This window comes from Papaver somniferum, chromosome 2 (assembly GCF_003573695.1).
Source record: "Papaver somniferum cultivar HN1 chromosome 2, ASM357369v1, whole genome shotgun sequence".
Classification (NCBI taxonomy): domain Eukaryota; kingdom Viridiplantae; phylum Streptophyta; class Magnoliopsida; order Ranunculales; family Papaveraceae; genus Papaver; species Papaver somniferum.
In genome coordinates, this window is record NC_039359.1 from 163,327,091 (window position 1) to 163,354,433 (window position 27,343).

At 36.1% G+C, this 27,343-nt stretch overlaps 1 long non-coding RNA gene and 1 pseudogene across 1 annotated transcript; one reads left to right on the forward strand and one right to left on the reverse strand.

Annotated features, from left to right (window-relative positions):
- The first annotated feature begins 1,400 nt into the window (after positions 1–1,400).
- On the forward strand, positions 1,401–3,247 carry LOC113349626. The gene is made up of 2 exons (XR_003360295.1): positions 1,401–2,327; positions 2,424–3,247. It is a non-coding gene; the product is annotated as an uncharacterized LOC113349626 (long non-coding RNA).
- A 7,934-nt stretch (positions 3,248–11,181) lies between these two features.
- On the reverse strand, positions 11,182–11,281 carry LOC113354648 (annotated as a pseudogene).
- Positions 11,282–27,343: the final 16,062 nt, after the last annotated feature.

The window sequence follows — 27,343 nt, forward strand, 5'->3', positions numbered from 1 at the left end:
TCAATTACGTAGAGAGTTTTCGAGGTTCAAGAGACGTAAGGAGCACAACTACAACTGAACTTCTTGGAGGGTTACTTCGGTATCAACTATATTCCGTTCCTAAGTTCGATAGTATGCTAGCGTCTATAGCCACTTAATACATTTTGTTGGTCAAAGTTGGACGAGGTTTTGAGGTTTTTCTGCAGGTTCAATTTTCCTCGTACCAAAACTTCTGGTTATTGTATTTTTTCTTTTCTACATTATATTGTTTTGTCTTTATAGTAGGAATAACACAAGTAGTACATATTCATTCTAGGTAGTATAAGTCCCTATTAATTGTAGTCAATAACGAGAGTTGTTGTTTTTGAATTCATATCTTGAAAGATAGTGTAACACCCCGAGTTCATGACCAGGATCAAACCCGTATGGAGATCCGAACTCGAAGCGTTACGGGTCGGAACGAGACAAAAAAAGAGAGCTTTACTTTCTATAATTATTTCACCAAGCTTATAGAATTATTATTATAAATGAATTTAATTTATTATAAAAATCCAGTAACGATATTCTTAACAAAATATTAAAATCAAATTACACTTCAAATAATAATAACAAAAACAACACAGACAGGAATTCATTTAATTTTAAAGTTCTGATTCCTCTAATTGTTTTGATGAACTCCTTTTCCAGCACAATAAATACAAGCGAATTTTTGAGTTAGTGAAAAATATTATTTCATGTTGATAATTGTTATTTTTTTCAAGGTCTTATGTCAATTTGTTTTTGCTCTTGCAATATGATATATCGCTTCTGATATTCTTGCCATGGGTATCATTACTTGTAATTTTCTAATTGTCTGTACATTTCTCAGCGAAATGATAATGATCCTTCGCGAATATATATAACTGAAGCTACCATTTTTAATGCTCATTTTCTCCGGCAACAAAGTCACGAGCCTAAATACTCCCACGAGCAATGGCCTCTTGACCTTGCCTTATCCTGTCAATCATTTTCCTAATTAATGAAGGGTTTCATCCCTTTATTGTAAGGACCCTCAAGCTCGTCAACGCTATTAGACCGGTTAAGTGACGAATTAGTTGATAATAACTCGATTAATTTAACACGGACGTCAATTAATAAAAACTAATCTAACAACGATTTAGACACGAATCTAGAATCGTTAGATAGGTATCGAAAAGTTATGAGAGTTTGACTACTCGAACGTGTCATTCGGATACCAGATGAAGAAGATATCATCGAATTAGTGAGAGGGGTAAAATAGTCTTTTTGCATTTTAACCGTTTGGGGGATACCCTTATCCTTTTCAGCGGGTATTCCATAGTTTTCTCTTGGTATTATCGGGACTAAATCGAGCAGATATACTCAAATCTATTTTTTTTTCTTTTCTTTCTTATTCTTTCTTCTCGTTTTTCTTTTTTTTTTCTGCTCTTTCTCTGTTCTTCTTCTGTTGAAGATCGAGAGACGAATTTGAAATAAGTCTTGAGAGATTTAAGTCGTGAGGATGGATAAAACAAGAAGGAGTTGGTGTTTCTGCTAACTATGAAGAAGAAGATTGAGTTGCTGATATAAATCAAGAGTAGGGTTTTGTTCTGGAGTTGAGGAAATCAAGAAAAGTAAGATAGAATCGAGGAGTAGATGATGATGATGATGCTGATTCAAGTAGTTAATTCAGATTTACAAGAAAAGGTATTTCAGAGTGAAACGGGATTTAGGGTTCTTAATCTAAAAGTTGGTTTCGTGTGGAAATGAGATATGAATTGAGTTACTGATAGATGATTAAGAACAGAGTTGTTGTTTAATTGCTGTTATTTATTTGTTTTAATGGAGAATTGAATTAGGGTTTCATTCGAGTTGCAGAAGAGAATTAGAAGATGAAATTGATACTCTAGAGGGTCAATTGAAGATGGGTTTTAGGAACAGATCATGAATAAGAAAGTTGTGTTAATTTGGGAGTTTGAATTGAGAAATTGAAGGGTTAGGGTTCATGTGTTCTTTTCCAAATTGAAATTAAGGTTTCATGAAATTAAACTTGGAAGAGATGAATTTGAAGGTTTAGAAGATCGATTGGAGGTGGATTTAACTCGAACTAAGACTTAAGGTTGAAGTATAACTTGAATTTGGAAGTCAGGGTTTTGAATTTGAAGTTGAGGTTCTTGTTATGAAACCAGGATTTTATGTTCTGTTTCAAATGAAGAATTAAGGTTCATGGATTGAATATTAGCTTAAGGAGTTGGAACTCGTGAAGAGGAATTAAAAGTGGAAGATCCATGATTCATATTAAGGTAGAGAAGAATTTCATCCTAAACTGATTGGGGAGAAACCATTTCAAGGTAATTATTCTTCTTAGTTCGGTTAGTAATACTTGTATGTTCTCAATTTGATTTCATGGATTATGAGATGCTGAATTTGGAATTGTTGATATACAGGGAGTTGTATTGATTTGTAGTTAACTGAAAAGAGAGTTGTGCTGGTAAACTTCTTGTAAGAAAGTTGTGTATGGAGTAAGTTTATATAAATGAGATGTTGCAGATATTAGTGGTGGTTCTGTATATGGAGTGCATGTTTTGTCATATGGATGGAATGGTGGAATTCTTGAGTATTGAAGTTGTGCAGAATAGAGTGTTGATGCCATGGTTGTAGTTAGTGGCAGCTTTAGTGGAATCTTGTTGTTGTAGGGATTGAACTTTATGAACTGAAATGGATTAGTTTGATGGAGTTTCCTTGATTAATGGTTTGATAATTGTTTCAACTGGAGTTAAAGATTCAGGACATGTCAGGTTAATTGTGAATGAAGAATATTGTTTGTTTTGAGTCAAATTATATGGTTTCAATGAGTTATGATCGGCCGACAAATGCTCAGATAAGATTGTAGTTGTGTTGATACTGCTGAACTATGAATGGAGTATGAAATGAATGGGGTTTACTGATGTTTCATTTGGGGCTTTCCAGTGCTATCGCAGGTAAGCCGAGTTTACGGTTGTGAATTAGTTATGAAGTTTACATAACTTGAATGCATGATTGAAGTAATAATGTTGAAGTGGAATTGTTGTTGTAGATGATTGTACAGAATTACAAGTAATGATGGTATTAAATTGAAGTTGTAGTTAATCTGAAACTGGTGGTGATTCAGTTTAGTGGATAATGTTGCTAAAAGCTGCAACTGCAGGTAATTGAGTTGTAATTGTGTTTGTAATTTACTTCGGAAGTTTGTTTAAGATAAATATATTGTTATTGAAATGTTAAAATGGTAGATGAAGGTGTAAGAATTAGAGTTAAAGTGATCAGTAACATAGTGTGCTTAGTTAAGCTTATCTGACCGAATTGATTCAGTCTGACTTAGATTGTGTTTTTGTATGACTCAGTTTGTCTGAGTGAGTTAACTCAATAATTAAGATTTGAGCCCGGTCTGACTCAGTCGACCGATTTAGACTTGATTATTTGACCCTGGACTTTGACCTGACCTTGGACGTTGACTGTTATTGACCTCATTGACCGTTAGTGACCCTTAGTTGACTCAAGTAGACCGGGACTTAGATTAATGGACTTGTTTAGTAGACTCGGGCTTAGAAATAGTTACCCTATGTTGATGAATTGGACCTTTTGGGTCCGAATTATCCTTTGGATTATTTTACAAGGTTGTAGATATTCATAAGACTTAGTTACGGACTATAAAATCAACCTAATTCAATTAGTAAACCTTAGCGATGCTAAAGATAGGGAATGAAAAGGTGTAAAGTCATAATGGGCTTAAAACCATTAGATATAATTGTATGATTCTTGTGTGAGCCTTTTGGCTAAACTGTTAGTCTATTAACAACGATCGACTCAAAGGATGAACCAGTGGATCGTGGATCTCGAGGTAGACATGACTTGTCATCAAAAGAGGTGGGAATACTTTAACTCTTTTAAAACCATTGTTGTTTTCTTTTACAAAATTTTATGTTTATCAACTCATACATTGTCTGTCATGCATTCCATGCTTTATATAAACTGCATTATGATAATTCTGTCGATTCTTTGAATCTTTCCATGAGATAGAAAGGACTTGTAAGGTATATCATTATGAATTGTTATGGGAAATGAGAATTTCCACATGTGGTATATAGGGTACGCTCCTTCACATTTATATCTACATGAATTCAGCTTTTATGCTTATATCGGTCGACAGTTTGCGAGTTCGGAATTGTCGACATCCATATGTACGATTAGGTGTGGATTTGCGAGTTCGGAATTGCACAACCATATTATACATTGTTTGACGAAGGAGTTTGTCCATATACATGTTTGTGCATTCCAGTGACTTAGTCACTGATGTTTGGGAAAACATTAATTGTTTTCCAAATCTTGCTCATGATTTATTTAACGTTAAATGTTATTCCTAATGGGCACTCTGTGCTCACCCTTTTCCACTTTCAGTTTCAAAGACAGATCAGAGTTGCACAGCGAAACCTTCGAGGAGTTGACTCCGTTAATTAGTTAAATATTGCTATGTTTTTTTATGTTGTAAATTTTATTTACAAACCAAATGACTATTGTATATGTATCATTTGAAAGGAGTTCTCGTATATATATATTTCTGAGTAGGGTTAGTTTTGGGTTAAGTTTTGTAGCAAATTTCTTAATTGAATGTTTAAGTAAATGATTTAGATTCATAGTGCCTATTTATTTAGTTTAATCTGTTGGTTTAGTTAGCTGCTAGCTTAGGGGACGCTGCATTTATATTCCCCATTTCCCGTTCAAGGGGTCCCAGAATGCATTGGATAGTGCCCTCATCCTCTTCTCCAACAATCATTTGTTTTCGGGATTTTGCATTCATTCGACTATGTAGCGTCACGTAAAAAATCCGCACCCTAAGTGGGATTTTTTGGGGACTGAGTGCAGATGCTACCAAAGAATTGCTTGTATGAATAACACTTCAAATTTCCCAGAGACTTATGCCTCAACCGTTCACCTCCTCTTGAATAGTTTATACCCTTTCGCTGAATACGAAGGACGTAAAAACTTACTCAGTGTACCTGTTTCTTGTCAATTAAGAAAATATCTCCAAAGATTGACCATGCAGTATTTTGGTAGGGAATACATGTCTTCCTTTTGCCTTTTAGATGGGTTATAGAGCTTACATATTGACTGCCTTAGATTTTATCTTGCACACACTACATGATGGCTTTTGGCCAGAAATCCAGGTTTTATATACATATGTGTGATTAGCGGCATCTCCGCTCGCCACCTCCATTTTATGTATAATATTTCTTGATGTATTTGGGTTCCATGTGTAATATATCTTTTCACCTTCATGGTCCACGGATTCGTATGCTCCATTATCTGCTACTCGTTTGACGATGTATGGTCCTTCCGAAGTTGGTTCCAGGTTTCCTCCTTGGCCTTTTTGGTATGGTGGTATTTCTCGCAAGACCATCTTACCAGGATGAAAATCACGCAACTAGACTCTTTTAGCATATTATTAAGCCATCCTTCTGTGATAATTTTCCATGTAAATCCATTTTTTCCTGTTTCTAGCGCCAAAATATAGCTGCGAGAAATCCACAATACAACCAAAGTGATTATCTAGGAAATATTCAAGGTTAAGAAATGTCTTTGCAAATATGTAAACTAAATATTTACAACACATGCAATTTACGCGGTTCATTGTTAAAAGTTACACCCAAGGTGATGGTTTCGATATGACTTATTGGAGATGATTATAAGTGATCAAAGGAAAATACAGTATCTCTCGGTGCTCAACATCAACTATGGACCCTAAAAAATAAACCCTTGTTACACTGTTTACATTTTCTTTATATAGGAAGAATTCGTTAATGGATCACAATTCACTTTGCTCGCTAACACACTTATTAGTCCTCAGGGATTTTTTTTTCTTTTATTTTGAAAGGCAAAGGGAGATATACTAAAAAGGACCAATCCTCATCAAAACGATGAGCAATAGTCAAAAACATGAAAGAACACAAGTTTTTAGTTGTTATCAACTTCCCAATTACAAATTAGGGTACTCAAGAAGTAACTCTCAAAAACCTTAGTATTCAAAGACCAAATAAATAAGGTACATTTAACTGACATTATTATCTGGTTGAAGAATTTTCTCTTGTTTTTATATATCCTGCAATTGCGGTCCGTCAAATATTCCACTAGATTGCAAAAGGCAGAATACCCAAAATATTTTTTATCATCTTGTTGCTCTTCTTGTTAGACCATTCCCAGACATTAGATTTTATGCTTTCAGAAAATACCCATTTCACTCTGAAATTGTCTAAGAAATACCTCTATATCTTCCTAATCTCCAAACAATGTAAGAAAATATGGTTTTGAGTTTCCTGCTCAACATTATAGAACAAGCACGTGCTAGAGTTTACCTTACCAGCATTTTGCAGATAATCTAAAGTTGGTGCTCCCTTATAACAGAAATACCATACTAAAAAAGCCACCTTCAGAGGTACTTTAGGATTACAGACCTTATATGGAAACACCAAGAAACCCTCTAGATCCATCGAAGCACAATAACTAGCAACTGAAAAATCATCTGCAAAATTCCACTTTTTACAATCATCCATAACACTATCATGAATTATAGCAACAAAACCTTCCAGTAGCTGAAGTAAATTAGCAACTTCTCTCATTTCGCATTCCTTTAAGTTTCACTTACAACTAAAATTCCAGGCCCGTTGGCCCGTAATTATATCTTTAATCGAAGAATTTGTGCAGTTCGATAATTTATACAGACTTGGAACATTATATTTGAGTGAGACCTCACCAACCCACTTACCAGACCAAAAAAGTATACTTGTACCATTATTCAAGATGGGTGTAGTGTTTACCTTGATGTAAGAACTATATTTAAGGATACCTTCCCAGAGACTATGACCAACAGACTTTGATAAATCATTTAGGAAAAAAGAATTAGAGTTACCACCAAATTTCTCGTGGATTATTTTTTCCAAAGAGCACGTTTCTCGCTACCATATCTCCAGATCCACTTGGAATGTAGAGATTTATTAACCAACTTGATCTTCTTAATTCTAATGCCACCATGAGACTAAGGGAGAACATCCTTAGGCCAAGACACCCAGCTTCTCTTCCTTGAAGTTGCCGAAGAACCCAAAAAAGGCTTCTCATTATCTTCTCTAAATCCTTTACCATAGACATGAGAATCTGAAACATGGAAAGATAGTAAATTAAGAGACTTTCTATTACATTTTTTATCGGGATAAGTCTCTGTCCTTTAGATAAATCCAAGTGTTTAATTTTTGTTGGCATTTCTGAATAATTACATGACATATTGACTTATTTTTTGGCATACTGCTGAAAAAGCGGGGGTACCAAAATACACCACCAACTTTTTCTTAGGAAACCTGTATGGAAAAACTCAAAAATGCTTCCGAGCGTTCAACTTAATGAATCTCAATCACGAAAGAATATTCAAAATTATATATATCCATCTCTCATAATTAGAACGTTTACAGAGACTAGTCCGTGAACCTGATTTCCGGGTGAGAGTACTTGGTGATTCCAAATATCAATATCCAAGTATCAATCAAGTCATGTCCAACAAACAAGGATGGGAACAACCTGTGATATTTCAATTATAAAGATAAACAATAAAATGCGGAAAAAGAAATAACACAGATACCAGAAGTTTTGTCAATGAGAAAACCACACATGCAGAAAAACCCCGGGACCTAGTCCAGATTGAACACCAAACTGTATTAAGTCACTACAGACACTAGCCTACTACCAATTAACTTCGGACTGGAATGTAGTTGAGACCGAATTAAACCCTCCCAGCAATTCAGTTACTGTCGCTCTCCTTACGTCCCTTGAATCCCAGCAGGACTTTGCGCAATTGATTCCCTTAGCTGACGTCACACCAACTAAGAGTTACTTCAACTCAATTGAAGACTTTAAACCAATCTGCATCCACTGATAAGCTTATATGTGATTTCCTTTACGATCAATAGTTAGATCAAGATGATGGAAATCGATAGAAATAAACAAAGTCTAGCTAACCTCAAAATCCGGACTTATGCAACCTGAAGTGCATCCTAGATTATTATTCACCTCACAAGGGTAAAACTTATGGAATCAACAAAGTCTGAGATGTGATAGACACATTTTTGTGTCCGATTTGTCTCGATTCTATATATTGTTAGGGCTCATTTTTGTACTTATTATGGTGTTTTATCTATTTGTAGGTATTTTTGGCTAATAAACATTTTTGGAAAAAATTGGCTCAAAAAGTTGTTGGAAAGCACCCAGACGACATTTGCTATTCAGACTCTCACTTTGGATAAGGGGTGACCTAATTACTAAGGGGAATCCCATTTCCAGACAGTTGCTAATCGCACCCCTACTCTGGATAAGGGGCAACCATCTTCAACATTCAAAAAAAAAGATTTTGGCGGGGAAAAAAATCCAGTTAAAGAGCAGTTTTGGCAATCGTGATTTGGAGGAGTTTGAGGTCGATTAAACCTATGATTTTCATAGGATAGACTCCTTATGGGTCTAGGAATCTGATATGGGTGTTTAAATCGATTAGATTGGGCTCAATCGACGGATTTTTCTCACAACAAGAAAATATGGAAAGTCACGTGTGTGACCTGTTTTAGGGAATTTTAGAGTGATTAAAACGCTGTAAACCTTCCCAAAGATTTGTATCTATCTAAGGAAGAGTTTGGAATAAAAAGGAAAGCTCAGAAACGCGTAGAAATCCTAAAACAAGAAATTGTCGCAACTTGGTCGTGAAGAGAAGGAAAGAGATTTTGGAAGATTTGGGAGAGATTTAATCGGTATTTTTGATATAAATAGATGTCTTGGGTCATATAGAAGAGGTGTCGAGAGTTTGAGAACCTAAGGAGAGCCAGAGAAGAAGAAATCAGAGCTTTACCAAACTCTGTTTCTGCTGCTGCTGTTACAGAAGAAGAACGCGAAGAACATTGACCCTCGGTAGACAGTCGCAGAAAAGTGTCGATGTTTAACAGCTGAAGAACATTAAGATTTTCAGGGCAGTCTTATTCTAGGGTCTTAAAATCAGCGACAAAGCAACAGTTTTTCTGTAACAGTTCCATTGTAACAGTTGTTTTGCAACACCAATACACTGTTGCAAACAGTCTGTGTTATTATTTTTCACTCTTTTAATCATCTTTTGAGCAACAAACACATATTTTGAGATCATGATTAATATGAGGAGCTAAACCACATTGCTGAGGCGATAGAGGAAGCTATTTTTCCAACAAAAAGTGGTATATTCTATTTTATCTTTTTATTTGCAATAATTATATGATTATTTGCCTTGAACTATTATTGAATATGATTTTTATTTGAGTGATTGTGATCTATTTTGATGGAGTATGCTTAGTTTTAAGACTTTTGATGCTTCATACTTGGTATTTACAATTATTACTTTTGAAAATCTACTTGTTGCAATATTTTAGAATCAAATTAAACAAGAAAATTGCATAAATATAAGTATTGGTTTAATCACTTTGAACTTGGAAAATAGTGGAATCTTAGCCTCAGTGTTTCTTTTAGTATTGATATCATTTTTGATTGAGTTTGCTATAATTTTTAGTGAGTTTTATATTTTAATATTAGGATTTAAGTCTAATTAATATCATTCACAAGTCTGAGAATCGAACCACTTTTATCACTATCTAAAAATCACATCAATTTTTGGCGCCGCCGACGCGGACTTGTTTTTAGGGTTTTAGATTTATTTTATTTTATTTTTTTGTATTTTTATTATTTTTGTCCTTTTTTCTGTTTTTGGGTATTTATCTGGTGTCTACAGGTTCTGGATCATAAAGAAAATTGAGCCAAGGAGTTTGGTGATTTCATAAAGACTTGGAGCTAAAGATTAAAGCAAAAAGAACAGAAAAGAAGACAATTTTAGTTTAGGGTTTGTTTATTTTATTTTAAGAAAAAAAAACTGTATTATGGTTTATTATTTTTGTAATTTTTCTTTATTTTATTTTTTTTGGACTTTTGGACTTTGGGACATTATTTTTTTTATTACCCTACGGAAGGGTACTTTAAATATAAACTGTTTGCAGAGAATGATGACAATTACGATATTGTCTCTGCACCTTGGGTTCGTACACTAGACATCAGAGTCAGTGGCCCGAGTCGACTACAACCGATTCATCCCCCGTCTGGAACGGGAGGTAAGATTCTAAACACTCGCGAATCCCCTGTCAGCGAGTTACTGGACTCCTTCGTATGCATATATGTTGAGGACTGAATACGAACATTCATTTTTCTAGTAAAGGGCAAGGCCTGGCCATACAATATAAGGGTTCAGATTTTATCACCGTTCTCTTCTTGCCCGCTTTAGGAACACGTAACCTACGCGAACCTAAGCCTAAAATTTTGACTAGAACGAGACCGATAGGGTAACGAGCTTAACAGGAAAGTCATTCTAAAAATATTGGTTACTCTTTTAAGCATACTTCAAAGTTCTTGACGGTTTCTGTAAGTTGAATGCGTGACTGCGCCGCCTTGTAATACCGGTGAGGCCTTGGGTATCAAAGCTCCACCGAGCTTCCCTCGCCTCTATTCAACTTACGTTAACTCGGATTGATTCCAGAAGGGTTTGCTTAAATTGTAACGAATTCCCGTTCGAAGGATTAGAAGCTGGTATAGAAACAATCTAAGTGGAGTCATCATGCTTTTTGTTTGCTAGAAATCAATAGGTTTGATTTGGTTGAGTCGGCCTTGATCTGTGTTTGCTTACCCTTCCAATTTAGAAAATTCTATTGTATGCCTGAACGTAAAAGAGATGCACTAGGTAGATTTGTTAAAGAGAAACCTAGTAGTTAGAAGCGTCTCGATTACCTTAATCTAGAAAGTTCGGCTTTTGAAGAGTCTGTTTTTGAACGTTCTTTGACTGAGGAGAGAATCCATGTTGCTCCAATAGCGCCAGAAATGACAACTTTGAAAGCTTTGTTGAATCCAACTAGGACTACCCGTCCTTCGTGTATTAATAAATTTGTAGTACTCTAAGAATTAGAGGCTTAGATGATGATGCTTTGAAACTTAGGTTATTCCCATTTTCCCTGAAAGATAAGGCCAAGTCATGGCTGTATAGTTTGGACTCCGAGTCAATTGAGACATATGAACAACTTACATCTGCATTTTTCAATAAGTTTTTCCCTAGGCACAAAACATCGTATATTAGGACGCAAATATGCACATTTTCACAACAAGAGGGAGAATATTTATATAGGTATTTGGAAAGGTTCAATGATTTATTATCCCAGTGTCCTCATCATGGTTTAGAAAAGGTTAGGCTAGTTCAGATCCTTTATGAGGGTTTAGATTATTCCACAACGACCATGGTTGAGTCTCTATGCACTGGTGGATTTGAAAACCAAACTGTTGATACGGCGATGAAATTTTTTAATGAAATCGCCGAAAAAACCCAGCAATGGGAACATAGTAGGGCACCCCAGAAAACAATTCTTTTAAGTAGAGGAAACGTTAATAGGGTAGAAGGAGGCTATGAATCAGATGCCAAAATTGCTGCTATAGCAAAAAGGTTAGAAGCCTTAGAAGTGGGCCAGACTAGTGATAGATTGGAGCCTTTGTGAGAAGGCCAGAATATTGAAGAGCAGGCCAATGCTCTTTATGATAACACTAGATTTTATAACCGTCAAAAGATTGACCCATATTCAGAAACCTATAATCCTGGTTGGAGAAACCATCTGAACCTTTCGTGGTCTAAGGGCCAAAGCCAAGGTCAGTTTAGTACTTCTAATGCTCCCCCAGGTTTTGGCTATACGAAGAATCCTTCAGGACTAGCTCAGTTTCAGAATCAGTCAGATAAGAAATCCTAAGTTTAGAGGAATCTCTCGCCTTGTTAACTCAGCAAACTGCAAAATTCCAGTTATCCGTAGAACAGAGTCTACAAGCTAGTAACAGGATAGGACAAGAAAATAGTCAGGCTATTTCCGAGTTAAAAACCCAGGTTGGTCTGATAAGTGATTCTTTGAGAGAAAAAGGTAAGTTTCCTAGTCAAACACAACCCAACCCTAGAGGAGTTCATGAATTAGGTGCAAAACCATCGAATCAATTGAATGTTGTTAGAACCCTTAGAAGTGGTAGAGTTGTAGACAATAAGGTAACCATGCCCGATAGTGAACATACTGTAGTTCACCCCTCAGGATCTCACCTCTCAGGACCAGTAGCTGAAGAGACTGATAAAGTTTCTGATGATGTGAATTCGGTTCCTGAAAGGTCTGATTTTAGGCCTAGAGCCCCATTTCCTCAGCTATTAGTACCAACAAAGAAGGAATCGAACTTTAATGACATAGTGGAGGTTTTTAAGCAAGTTACCATAAACCTTCCCTTATTAGATGCAATTAGGCAAATTCCTGCTTATGCCAAGTTCCTTAAGGATATGTGTACGCGAAAGCGAAAACTTAGCGTCCATAAGAAAGCCTTTTTAGCTAGTCACGTAAGTTCAATCATTCAGAACACCACAACTCCAAAGTACAAAGACCCAGGTTCTCCTACCATTGCTTGCACAATAGGTAACTTCCGGGTAGAAAAAGCTTTACTTGACTTAGGAGCCAGTGTGAACTTACTGCCATTCCATGTATACTTACAGCTAGGACTTGGTGAAATGAAACCTACTCAGATGACACTGCAGTTAGCTGATAGGTCTGTTAAAATCCCTCGAGGTGTTATCGAGGATGTTCTTATTGAGGTCGACAAGTTTATTTATCCAGTGGATTTCGTGGTCCTAGATACCCAACCTGTCCCTGACCCAGAGAACCAGATACCTGTGATTTTAGGTCGCCCATTTTTAGCTACGTCTAATGCGATCATTAACTGTCGAAATGGTGTGATGAGTTTATCTTTTGGTAATATGACTATGGAGATGAACATTTTTAATGTCAGTAAGCAACCTCATGAGCTAGATGACACATGTGTTGAGGAGGTGAACATGATAGAAGCCTTAGTTCAGGAGTCATTACCAAACATCTTGTCTGAAGACCCATTAGAAAGTTGTCTATCCCATTTTGGTTTAGATTTTGACGACGATAGCACTATTGAACAGGTGAATGCTCTATTAGATTCTACCCCTGTGTTAGACACTGATAGATGGAAAGCTAGGTTCGAACCGTTACCAGTTTCTGAGACTACCCTAATTCCTTCTTTAGAAGAGCCCCCAAAGTTGGACCTTAAACCACTACCCGATACTCTAAAGTATGTGTTTTTAGGCCCATCTGAGACTTTACCTGTGATTGTAGCTTCCAATTTGGATAGTGATCAGGAAAGTAGGCTAGTAAATGTACTTCAAGACAATAAGGAAGCTTTAGGGTGGACTATAGCAGACATTAAGGGTATAAGTCCTACTGTGTGTATGCATCAGATTCATTTAGAGGAAGACTCCAAACCTTCTAGGGAGATGCAACGTCGACTGAACCCTAACATGAAAGAGGTAGTTCGAAAAGAGGTGCTTAAGTTGTTAGATGCGGGTATTATTTACCCAATTTCAGACAGTAAGTGGGTCAGCCCTGTTCAGGTTGTCCCCAAGAAATCAGGTATCACTGTAGTCCAGAATGATAATAATGAATTAATCCCAACCCGAGTGACCACGGGATGGCGTGTGTGTATTGACTATAGGAAATTGAACAAGGTCACAAGGAAGGATCACTTTCCCCTTCCTTTTATCGACCAAATGCTAGAGCGATTAGCTGGACATAGTCACTATTGCTTCTTAGATGGCTACTCCGGTTATAATCAGATCGTTATTGCCCCAGAAGACCAAGAGAAAACCACTTTTACCTGTCCCTTTGGTACCTTTGCGTATAGACGCATGCCTTTCGGGCTATGTAATGCCCCTGCAACTTTTCAGCGTTGTATGATGAGCATATTTTCTGATATGGTAGAACGGTTCTTAGAGGTCTTTATGGATGATTTTTCAGTGTTTGGTTCATCTTTCGATGAGTGCTTGCATCATTTGACATTAGTGTTGACTAGGTGTAAGGAAAAAAATTTAGTGCTTAATTGGGAAAAATGCCATTTCATGGTTAAATCAGGAATTGTATTAGGGCACATCGTCTCTTCAAAGGGTATAGAGGTAGACAAAGCCAAAGTTGACCTTATTAAGACTTTACAGGTCCCAAAAACCGTAAAAGATATTAGGTCATTCCTAGGGCATGCAGGTTTTTACCGTCGATTCATTAAGGATTTTAGCTTGATTTCTAGACCTCTTTGCAATTTGCTTGCAAAGATGTTAAGTTTGTCTTTGATGATGCTTGTTTAGAGGCTTTTGAGAAGCTTAAAACTTTACTCACTACTGCCCGATAGTCCAGGCACCTAACTGGAACCTACCCTTTGAGATTATGTGTGATTCTTCAGATTATGCTATAGGCGTCGTTTTAGGACAACGAGAAAACAAATTACTTCATGTGATTTATTATGCTAGCAAAACTCTGAATGATGCCCAAATGAACTACACAACTACCGAGAAGGAACTTTTAGCCATCGTGTTTGCCTTGGATAAGTTTAGGTCCTACCTATTAGGTTCTAAGATCATAATCTATACAGATCATGCTGCTTTGAAATACCTTTTATCTAAGAAGGATACCAAACCTAGATTGATTAGATGGATCCTATTGTTACAGGAATTTTCCCCAGACATTAGAGACAAAAAGGGTGCAGAAAATGTAGTAGCAGATCACTTGTCTAGGCTAGTTGTTAGTTCCCCTAGTGATTCCCTTCCTATAAGGGATAGCTTTCCTGATGAACAATTGTTCTCTGTTTCCCAATCACCTTGGTATGCAAATATAGTGAATTATTGTTTACTGGTCGAACCCCTCAACATTGGGGTAAGCAAGATCGTTCTAGGTTTTTAGCCGAGGTTAAGCATTTCTTTTGGGACGATCCTTATCTGTTTAAGTATTGTCCGGACCAGATTATTAGGAGATGTGTATCTGAGAGTGACCAGTCTAGTATTATCTCCTTTTGTCATGAACATGCATGTGGGGGTCATTTTAGTGCTAAGAAGACTGCTGCTAAGATTTTGCAGTGTGGATTTTACTGGCCTTCGTTGTTTAAAGATTCCCATAGTCATTGTGTTTCTTGTGAGCGTTGCCAGAAGTTAGGAACCATTTCCCGTAGAAATATGATGCCTTTGAACCCTATTTTAGTGATTGAGGTCTTTGATGTGTGGGGCATTGATTTTATGGGTCCATTTCCTATTTCGTTTGGTTATCTTTACATACTTGTCGCTGTAGACTATGTGTCTAAGTGGGTTGAGGCGGTTCCGTGTAGAACGAATGACCACAGGGTCGTAGTCCAGTTTTTGAAAGAGAATATACTTACACGTTTTGGTACGCCGCGAGCTATAATTAGTGATGGAGGTTCACACTTTTGTAATAGACCGTTTTCTCTTTAATGAAACAATACGGTATTACCCATAAAGTAGCAACCCCATATCACCCTCAGACTAGTGGTCAGGTAGAGGTTTCCAATAGGGAAATTAAACGTATTCTAGAGAAAAAGTTAATCCAAATAGGAAAGACTGGTCGTCGAGGCTTACTGATGCCTTATGGGCTTACCGTACTGCGTTTAAGACACCCATTGGAATGTCACCTTATCGTTTAGTGTTTGGCAAGGCATGTCACCTGCCTGTTGAGTTAGAGCATCGAGCCTATTGGGCTATTAAGAACTTAAACTTTTCACTTGACAAGGCAGGAGCTCAAAGAAATCCAGCTCAATGAGTTGGACGAGATTCGTAGAGATGCATACGATAGTGCTAAGGAGTATAAGAACAAAATGAAACTTGTGCATGATAGGAATATTTTACGAAAGTCATTTTCTCCAGGTCAAAAAGTTCTTCTGTATGACACTCGTTTGCATCTATTCCCCGGGAAGTTGCGCTCTCGGTGGACCGGTCCTTTTGTGGTCCGTACTGTTTTTCCTCATGGCGTGTTGAGATTGAGACACCAGATGGTAGTAGTTCTTCGAAGGTTAACGGTCAGCGATTGAAGCCTTTTTAGAGCCTTTTCCTACAGGTGATGTTGAGGAGGTCCCTCTGGAGGACCTGTTTACCTTGATTGACCATCGAGGCGATTTTGTATGTTGTATAATATTTTTGTAGGTTTTTGGTTACACTTCACCCAGGTACTATCTTTCCGACTTCTCTCTTTACTATTTCCTCATGTTACTTATATTTTTGGTACTGTTCTTTGATTAGAAACATTGAGGACAATGTTAGATTTAAGTTTGGGGGTGGGGTAGAACTTTTTGTTACCTTTTCGTTGCAATAAATAAACTCCAGAGCCTAGAAATTTATCCCTATTAAGGATGGCACTAACCAATCTAAGTGGATGGAAGCATTTTTGTAGGAGTTGAGGAACCAATCTGACTAGATGGCAACATCTAAAGAGTCTATTCATAAAAGCACAGAGCTCAGGTGTTAGAAATAACATGATAGTTTCACCATATCTCGTTGAGTCCTTTTCACTTCTGTTTTTATTTTGTTTTGTTTTTAAACTATGTTTCTCTAGGTGATTAGGTGGGGCTCACGATTCAAGTTGTTACCAACGCTAGGGTGAATTAGAGTGATTGAGATGTAAAAAAAAAAAAAAAACAATGTTGAAAAAAGAAAAGAAAAAGAGACCAGACCATCTGACCAGCTGGAATAAATTCAATAAAGTCGACCACTGGAACCCTTGTATATGCCAGTTGTGTTGACCTAGAGTGAGGATTATCAATCACTGGTTCCCTTGTATATGCCAGTGTGTTGATATTAGTCAGACTAGTATCTCAGTCCATTAGGATAGGTTCATTTTGGCGGAGGCCTTCAGACAGATATGAGAAACACCGTTCACCTAGTAAACATCAAAACCATCTATGTTTTTCTATATCCATCTCCTTGATCTATCCATGTGATTAGTTTTGACTCCGGATATTGATGTCCATAGTGCGACTATCTGAGTAGAGCTCTGTCACTTTATATGAATTTTAGTATGCTTGAGTGCAAACTCGTGTACAACAATTGGAATTTGGCATCAGGGTACTTCCTCCTGTAGTCAATAAGTATGCCAACCAAGGAGATTCTTTAGTGCCTTCCAAGGTTCTGTGTAGATAGCTACGGTCTGGAGTAAAAAGGTTTTGTGGGTATACCTCTGGTAAGCCCTCCGGAGACAACACTCCGCCACTAGGGACACCTATGGGTTTAAAGGCTTATTGCATACGCTAAATGCAATCGATGATGCCTGCGACAGTGAGTTAGGATTTTATTTCTATTTTATTTTTGCTCGAGGACTAGCAAATAATAGGTTTGGGGGTATTTGATAGACACATTTTTGTGTCCGATTTGTCTCGATTCTATATATTGTTAGGGCTCATTTTTGTACTTATTATGGTGTTTTATTTATTTGTAGGCTAATAAACATTTTTGGAAAGAATTGACTCGAAAAGTTGTCGGAAAGCACCCGGAGGACATTTGTTATTCGGACTCTCACTTTGGATAAGGGGTAACCTAATTACTAAAAAGCATCCCATTTCCAGGAAGTTGCTAATCGCACCCCTACTCTGGATAAGGGGCAACCATCTTCAACATTCAAAAACAAGGATTTTGGCGGGGGAAAAAATGCAGTTAAAGAGCAGTTTTGGCAATCGTGATTTGGATGAGTTTGAGGTCGGTTAAACCTATGATTTTCATAGGATAGACTCCTTATGGGTCTAGGAATCTGATATGGGTGTTTAAATCGATTAGATTAGGCTCAATCGACGGATTTTTCTCACAACAAGAAAATATGGAAAGTCAAGTGTGTGACCTGTTTTAGGGAATTTTAGAGTGATTAAAACGCTGTAAACCTTCCCAAAGATTTGTATCTATCTAAGGAAGAGTTTAGAATAAAAAGGAAAGCTCAGAAACGCGTAGAAATCCTAAAACAAGAAATTGTCGCAACTTGGCCGTGAAGAGAAGGAAAGAGATTTTGGAAGATTTGGGAGAGATTTAATCGGTATTTTTGATATAAATAGATGTCTTGGGTCATATAGAAGAGGTGTCGAGAGTTTGGGAACCTAAGGAGAGCCAGAGAAGAAGAAATCAGAGCTTTACCAAACTCTGTTTCTGCTGCTGTAGCTGTTGAAGAAGAAGAACGCGAAGAACATTGACCCTCGGTAGACGGTCGCAGAAAAGTGTCGATGTTTAAAAGCTGAAGAACATTAAGATGTTCAGGGCAGTCTTATTCTAGGGTCTTAAAATCAGCAACAAAGCAACAGTTTTTCTGTAACAGTTCCATTATAACAGCTGTTTTGCAACACCAATACACTGTTGCAAACAGTCTGTGTTATTACTTTTCACTCTTTTAATCATCTTATGAGCAACAAACACATATTTTGAGATCATGATTAATATGAGAAGCTAAACCACATTGCTGAGGCGATAGAGGAAGCTATTTTTCCAACAAAAAGTGGTATATTCTATTTTATCTTTTTATTTGCAATAATTATATGATTATTTGCCTTGAACTATTATTGAATATTATTTTTATTTGAGTGATTGTGATCTATTTTGATGGAGTATGCTTAGTTTTAAGACTTTTGATGCTTCATACTTGGTATTTACAATTATTACTTTTGAAAATCTACTTGTTGCAATATTTTAGAATCAAATTAAACAAGAAAAATGCATAAATATAAGTATTGGTTTAATCACTTTGAACTTGGAAAATAGTGGAATCTTAGCCTCAGTGTTTCTTTTAGTATTGATATCATCTTTGATTGAGTTTGCTATAATTTATATTGAGTTTTCTATTTTAATATTAGGATTTAAGTCTAATTAATATCCTTCACAAGTATGAGAATCGAACCACTTTTACCACTATCTACAAATCACATCAAGATGAAGAGAACTTTGCTGATTTATATCTATCTTGTTCAAGTGAGAAGCTCAACAATCGAACAAGATCAGGATACTCGAGCTATCAAGATAAACAATAAGAGGACCTGGCTTCATAAATCCCAATGAAGTCTTTGTAGTCGCTAAACCCTAAATGGTTTTAGGAAGAGGACGACTCTAGGTACGACTAATACACACCAAGGAAAGTAATGTCGAGATTCAGAGCATAGATTGCTTTAAATTTAAGCTAAGATAGCTTTGGAGCCAAGAAATCAATATCCACCTTTAGATGAATATTTGAATCTGATTTACATAACAAGATATGCACTTTGGTTAGGGTGAACTGTAACTGAAGCTTGTATAAGACCACGCTCATGAATGGTTAGTCGAAGCTATCCAACTGAACTATAAGCTTGAGCATTTTCATAAACACTCAAGACTTAACACGAAACACAATCAAGTGATTAAATATGTCTATGGTGTTTTTAGATATTATTCAAATGCAAATTATCTCAGAGAAATCATTTAAGTGCATAAGAATTCAATCGACATGGTAAGTAGGTGTACAAGGTACAAACACTTAACATGTTCGTGAACAGTTATGTCACGGTACGCGTATCAGTATGTAAACCTTAAGACATAACCAATCTTAGGAGTTCACATAACTTTTTTGGTATGCGTACTGGTGTGGATATCATTTAAGCATAGCCGAGTTCCGGAGTCCAAAAAACTTTTGTGGTACGTGTACTGGTATGGATACCATTTAAAGATAGCCACGTTCCAGAATCCATAGAACTTTTCTGGTACGTGTACCGGGATGGATACCAAACCGGTTCCGTAACCCACAGTTCTTTTCTAGTACGCGTACTGGTTTGCTTACCAATCCGGATTTACGAGTTCTCAGACTTTTAAACGTGTGCAAACGAATATGTGTACCAAAATATGTTTGTCTATTCCATTTCGTGTACTGAGTTCATGCATGCTTCAAACTTATAACATTTTCCCTAGTTTGTAAGAATGATGTACACTATCTTATATCTGAATCTACAGTAGTTCTATATTTCTATCTAAATCGATTCGAAACATTCTCGAATAATATCAATGACACATATCACTGTTCTAGGCTATTTTCGAATGATAAAACTTGAATCATGATTTTGATTGCGAAAAAATAAATTGTTCTTAACTGAAATTCATCAAGTATGAAAAATGTTCATCAAGCTTAGTCATATTTCGATAACTAATTACAAGATGAATCATGACTCGAAATTTTTGATATGCTTATGATATAGTCTAATTATTTATGCGACATCGTCTTATAAATAGAAAGATGAATATAACTTGAGAAATAAGTGGTTCAGTTTTCACTTAAATTTTGTTGAATAATTTCTCCAAAAGCTTCGGTTGATCTTCGCCTTCAAACGATAGAACACAATGATGACTGCTGTGATGTCCGTTTCTCAACTACACTTCTATCCTAATCTGAGACTTAACTAATTATAGACTAGAAATCAAGATATAGTTTTGAAAACTAAATTCGAAAACAAGCTTGAGATAGCAACACTTACGAATTCGACCGAGCAATGCTCTAACAATCTCCCTTTTTGTCAATTTTAGTGACAAAACTATCAATATATGGATAAAAAAAATAAAGCTTTGAAAACTCCTCGAATCCATCATGCTTGATTTCTTTGGTTTCTTCAACTCCTTGAATTTTTCGTTATTTCAAGTTGCAATGATTCTGAACGTGTTCAACTCAACATCGTTTTTGTTGAAGATCCATGGCGATAACAACTTTGAAAACAAATATCCTGAATCGTCGTTATATAGAAGCATAATATTATTATCTTCTCCAAAGTTCAATTGTATCCCAACTATGAAGTAATACTACCGTGATATGTTTCTCCCCTTTAATCAATACTTACATCTTTTGAATAATAAGTGAAACTTATAGATTATTGATTCAACCTCCCTTACACAATGATCTGTAAACCATATGTATGTAGTGCGAAACTACTAGATAAATCTCCTCCTTTTTGTCAACAAAAATTGGCAAAAGTATGAAAATCATGGGGTCATAATGAATACAATCAAAAGATATTTCAGGATTCCAAGGCGGTTACATATTAACTTTATTTAGATTATATATCATAGTAAGAAAATACTTAGCGCTCATTAGGAGATTTAAGATACAAGCATCCCCTTTAAATTCCACAACCACATACCCCACAGATATTTAGCAACTAAGCACAAGTTCATTTAAGAACTCTCCCTCATTTGATGTCATTCTCAAAAGAACAACATGAGTGACCTTACTTTATGAAAAAGAAGGATTTAATAAGATGACAACAATTCCTTAACTAGAACTCAAGTTTTATTTCCCGAAGGATATGAATAAGGGGAATGGTTAAAACTTGATTTAGTGAACCTAAACAACACCAATAGACTTCCGTAGGTGTTGAAACGTTGCGGTGTCTAGAGGTTTGGTGAAAATATCATTTAATTGTTGTTCTAACAGCATAAAATCTATGTTGACAATACCATTTTCATAGAGAGCTCTAATGAAGTGGTATCTTATATCAATGTGCTTAGTTCTTGAGTGCTCAACAAGATTTTCAGTAATTCGAATCACACTTGAGTTATCACAAAAGATTTTTCATTGTTCCAGTGTCGATTACATAATTAGTAAGCATTTGTTTCATCCATAAAAATTAAGTACAACATGAACCTGCATCAATGTATTCCGCTTCGCACGTCGATAAAGATTGGGAGTTTTGTTTCTTGCTATGCCAAGCAACAAGGTTTAGTCCAACATAGTAGAATCCTCCAGATGTACTTTTACTTTCTTCTACATAACTTGCCAAATCCACATCAGAGTATGTTGTAAGATCAGTGATAGTATCAAACGTATAAGAGAGACCATAACCGATAGTATGTTGTACATATATTATGATCCGTTTAGCAGTTGCAAGATGAGATTCTTTTGGCTTAGCTTGAAATCTAGCACAACAAACACCTAAAAGTAATATCTGGTGTTGTTGTCGTTAGATATATAATACTTCCAATGATGGATCTGTATAATTTCTAATTAACATCAACACCATTTTCATCTTTATGCGACTTTCCTCTAGTGGGCATATGAGTTAGTTTGGGAGTAATTTTATCAAGACCAGATATTTTAACAAGATCTTTTGCATACTTTTCTTAAGAAATGTAAATCCCATCCTTATATTGTTGAATTTGTAGACCCAAAAAGAATCTTAATTCACAAACATTGCTCATCTCGAATTCCTTGCGAAGATAGGTTTGCAACTCTTTGACAAGTTTATCGGAAGGAGATCCATAGATTATGTCATACACATATATTTGAGCAATAAGGGCATCTTTCCCACTCCATTTGGTAAACATAATATTATATGCTCCACCTATTGAGGAACCTTTTCTAAGAAGCGAAGTAGTAATTTTTCCATACCATGTTCTTGGTGTTTGTTTTAATCCGTATAATGCCTTTTTGAGCTTAGAGACATGATAGATATATTTTGGACTTTCAAATCCTTTAGGTTGAGCAACATATACTTCTTCCTTTAATCATCCATTTAAGAATGCAAATTTTACATCCATTTGATATATCTTAATCTTGAGAAAACAAGCATGAGCTTATAGTAATCTTATGGACTCAAGGCATGCAACAAGTGCAAAAGTTTCTTCAAAGTTGATACCTTCAATCTGTGAATACCCTTGAGCAGCAAGTCTAGCTTTGTTTCGGACCACTGTACCGAATTCATCTGATTTGTTTTTGTATATCCATTTTGTACCAACAATATTAATGTTAGAGGGACAAGGTACCAGTTCCCATACGTATTGTATTTTAAACTGATTTATCTCTTCATGCATAGCATTCACCCAAAAGGGTTCATTCAGAGCTTCATCAACATTTTCAGGTTCATTTTCGAGAGATAACAACCAAAATTGTAGATGTTTCGGATTTGATTTATCGTCTTAGCAGTTGATTTCGTACCTCAAATAATATTGTCAGCATCATGATTCCTTTGAACCCACAAATGTCGTAGAGTGGCACGTTCAACAGGAACGCCCAGAGAAGGTATTTTCTCCTCGTCACCAGAATTATCAGGAATGGTAACCGTTGGTACAACTTCCACAAATTATGGAACTTCTTTGATTTCTCAGTTGTCTCCAAAGGAGGTAACTCAGCAGGAGAGTCATCATGATGAAAATCTTTCAAATTATAAATAATAACATTTTCTGATTTTATCATAACACGAGTTCTGAGATTGTATACTCTAAAACCATAACTGTCAGATGCATAGCCAAGGAAAATACCTTCATCGCTTTTTGAATCAAATTTCCCTTTCTGTTCTCGATCTTTAAGAATGTAGCACTTACTGCCAAACACACGAAGATAGTGTAGGTTAGGTTTCTTACTGTACCATAACTCATAAGGAGTATTTAGGGTTCGTGAGTGCAAGTATACATGGTTGATCAAGTAGCATACTGTAAAGATACCTTCTCTACAAAACTTTAGAGGTAAGTTTTTATTGTGGAGCATTACTCTGGCCGTTTCATGTATACTTTTATTCTTCTTTTCTGCAACTCCATTGGCTTGTGGAGTTATGGGTGGTGAATATTGTTGTATAATACCCAGTTGGTCACAGATTTCGAACACTTTAATATCCTTGAATTCAATTCCCCGATTGCTCCTAATTTTATTTAGTCTGCGACCTTATTCATTATGGATTCTATTAAAAATAATCTTGAACTCACTCAGGGTCTCATTCTTGTGTGCCAAGAACACCACCCTGGTGAATCTGGTGTAATCACCAACCATTACCAAAGAATATGTGTTCCCTCCAACAGTAGGTTGTTGAATGGGTCCAAAGAGATCCATCTGAATTAAATCAAGTGGAGCCTTGGTGGTAATTTCTCTAGATGGTTTACGTGGAACTCTTACTTGTTTACCTTCTTGACAAGCTCTACAAATATCATCGATCTTAGCATTATATTTTGGGAACACCTCTGACAAGTTATTTGTTAATGATCGTGCCAAGAAGGTGAAAATTCATGTGTCTAAAACGCTCATGACAAAGATGCGTAGGTTCTACCTTTGTCAGATTACAACAAAGATTAGACTGAATATCCAAGAGATAACAATTATTTAATCCACGTATTCCCCGAAAAATTACTTTTCCAGATTTATCTTCAATGTCACATCCTTCAACACTGAAGATAACTTTATGGACTTTGTCAACAATTTGATTAACATAAAGAAGATTTGCAGCCATACCTTTGACGTAAACTACATCGCGGATTTCAGGCACACCAGGAAGCTTGATCATTTCCTTTTTGTTAATATAGGAAGAACTCCCATCTTCGAATGTTACAGGTCCTCCATTAAAGTCGCTCGAATTCACGAACCATGAAAGGTCGCCTGTCATATGTCGACTACATCCACAGTCAAGAAACCATTGAAACGGTGAGGTTGACTTTAAAGCAAAAGCTCCCATGCTAACATTATTATTCCTAATGGAACAATATGGAGTTATGGGTGGTGAATACTGTTGTATAATACCCAGTTCCCCGATCGCTCCTAATTTTATTTAGTCTGTGACCTTGTTCATTATGGATTCTATTAACAATAATCTTGAACTCACTCAGGGTCTCATTCTTGTGTGCCAAGAACACTACCCTAGTGAATCTGGTGTAATCATCAACCATTACCAAAGAATATTTGTTCCCTCCAACAGTAGGTTGTTGAATGGTTCCAAAGAGATCCATCTGAATTAAATCAAGTGGAGCTTTGGTGGTAATTTCTCTAGATGGTTTATGTGGAACTCTTACTTGTTTACCTTCTTGACAATCTCTACAAATACTATCGATCTTAGCATTTATTTTGGGAACACCTTTGACCAGTTATTTGTTAATGATCGTGCCAAGAAAGCGAAAATTCGTGTGTCCAAAACGCTCATGAAAAAGATGTGTAGGTCCTACATTTGTCAGATTTCAACAAGACTGAATATCCAAGAGATAACAACTATTTAAGCCACATATTCCCCGAAAAATTACTTTTCCAGATTTATCTTTAATGTCACATCCTTCAACACTGAAGATAATTTTATGGCCTTTGTCACAAATTTGATTAACAGAAAGAATATTTGCAGCCATACCTTTGACGTAAACTACATCGCGGATTTCAAGCACACCAGGAAGCTTGATCATTTCCTTTTTGTTAATATAGAAAGAACTTCCATCTTCGAATGTTACAGGTCCTCCATTAAAGTCGCTCGAATTCACGAACCATGAAAGGTCGCCTGTCATATGCCTGCTACATCCACTGTCAAGAAACCATTAAAACGGTGAGGTTGACTTTAGCAAAAGCTCCCATACTAACATTATTGTTCCTAATGGAACATTTTGTTATATTTTTAAGACTCATGAGGTTAGAATTTTTTTTCTAATCTTTCTTATTAAGACTACTAACAACCTTTAATTTCTCCCTGAAGATCTTACATGTATGTTGGTAATGATTGAGATCACTACAAAACATACATAAGCCAATAGTTATTGAAGTGACATTATTAGATTCTTTCGAACTAATATGAGTCGTATTGGTTTTAATAAAGCCTAAGCCTATTTTATCTCCAGACTAAAGATAATTCTATAGACACGAATTAAGAGAATTTCTCAAATCCTTAGAGAGATTGGAAGTTTCAACAGAGTTCGAAATCCCAAGAGTTTTATCGAGAGCGGATACATAATGATCTGCTTCAACAATGAACCCTTTATTAATTTGAATTTGTTCATCCAATTTTTTCTTGAGAGTTTTTTCCCTTTAAGATCCTTCTCGAATATCCGAATCTTTAACATAAACTTCACAGTGAAGTCCATCTATTTTCCTTATCAATCGTTGTTTGCCATGACAAAGTTTTCCGGTCATTTTCTTCATGTCACTACCAAAATCAACATAAATGGTTTCTAGAACACACTCGGTATTTGGCATAATCTGTTCTGGTAATACGTTTATTAAGATTTTTCTCATATCCATATAGCCAGATTGCTTCAAACACAGACTTGTTAGGTGTTAAACGTGTTTGCCTGCTCTGATACCAATTGACAACGCAGGGGTACCAAAATACACCACCAACTTTTTCTTAGGCAATTTGGATGGACAACCTCAAATATAATTCCGAGAGTTCAATTTGATGAATATCAATTAAGAAAGAATATTCAGAGTTATATTTCTATCTCTCACAATCAGAACGTTTATAGAGACTAGTGATTTTCGGGTGAGGGTACTTGGTGATTCCAAAGATCAATTTCCAAGTATCAATCAAGTTGTATCCAAAAAACAAGGATGTGTGTATCTACTTTGATTGATTAACGCACAACCTGTGATATTTTAATTATAAAGATAAACAATATAATGCGGAAAAAGAAATAACATAGACGCCACAAGTTTTGTTAACGAGGAAACCACAAATGCAGAAAAACCCCAGGACCTAGTCCAGATTGAACACCAAACTGTATTAACCCGCTACAGACACTAGCCTACTAGAAATTAACTTAATACAGGAATGTAGTTGAGACCGAATTACACCCTCCCAAGAATTCAGTTACAGTCGCGCTCCTTACGCCCCTTGAATCCCAGCAAGACTCTGTGCAATTGATTCCCTTACTGACGTCACACTAACTAAGAGTTGCTCATACTCAATTGAAGACTTTAAACCAATATGCCTCCCACTGATAATCCTATATGTGATTTCCTTTGAGACCAATAGTTAGAGCAAGGTGATGGAAATAGATAGAAATACACAAAGTCTAGATAACCTCAAAATCCAGACTTATGCAACCCGAAGTGCAGCCTACATTATTATTCACCTCACAAGTGTAAAACTTATGGAATCAACAAAGTCTAAGATGAAGAGAACTTTGCTGATTTCTATCTATTTTGTTCAAGTGAGCAGCTCAGCGATCGAACAAGATCATGATACTCGAGCTATCAAGATAAAACAATAATTGGACCTGGCTTCACGAATCCTAATGAAGTCTTTGTAGTCGCTAAACCCTAAAATGGTTTTAGGAAGAGGAAGACTCTAGTTACAACTAGGACACCAAGGAAAGTAATGCCGGGATTCAGAGATCCGTTTGTTTGATATTCCCCTTTTATAGACATTCAAAGCATAAGTTTCTCTAGGTTTAAGCTAAGATAGATTTGGAACCAAGCAATCAATATCCACCATTAGATGAATCTTTGAATCTGATTTACATAACAAGATATACACTCGGGTTATGATGAACCATAACCGAAGCTTGTATAAGAACACGCTCATGAATAGTTAGCCGAAGTTATACAACTGAATTATAAGCTTGAACATTTTCATAAATAGTTAAGACTTAACTCGAAACACAATCAAGTGATCAAATATGTCTATGGTGTTTTTAGACATTATTCAAATA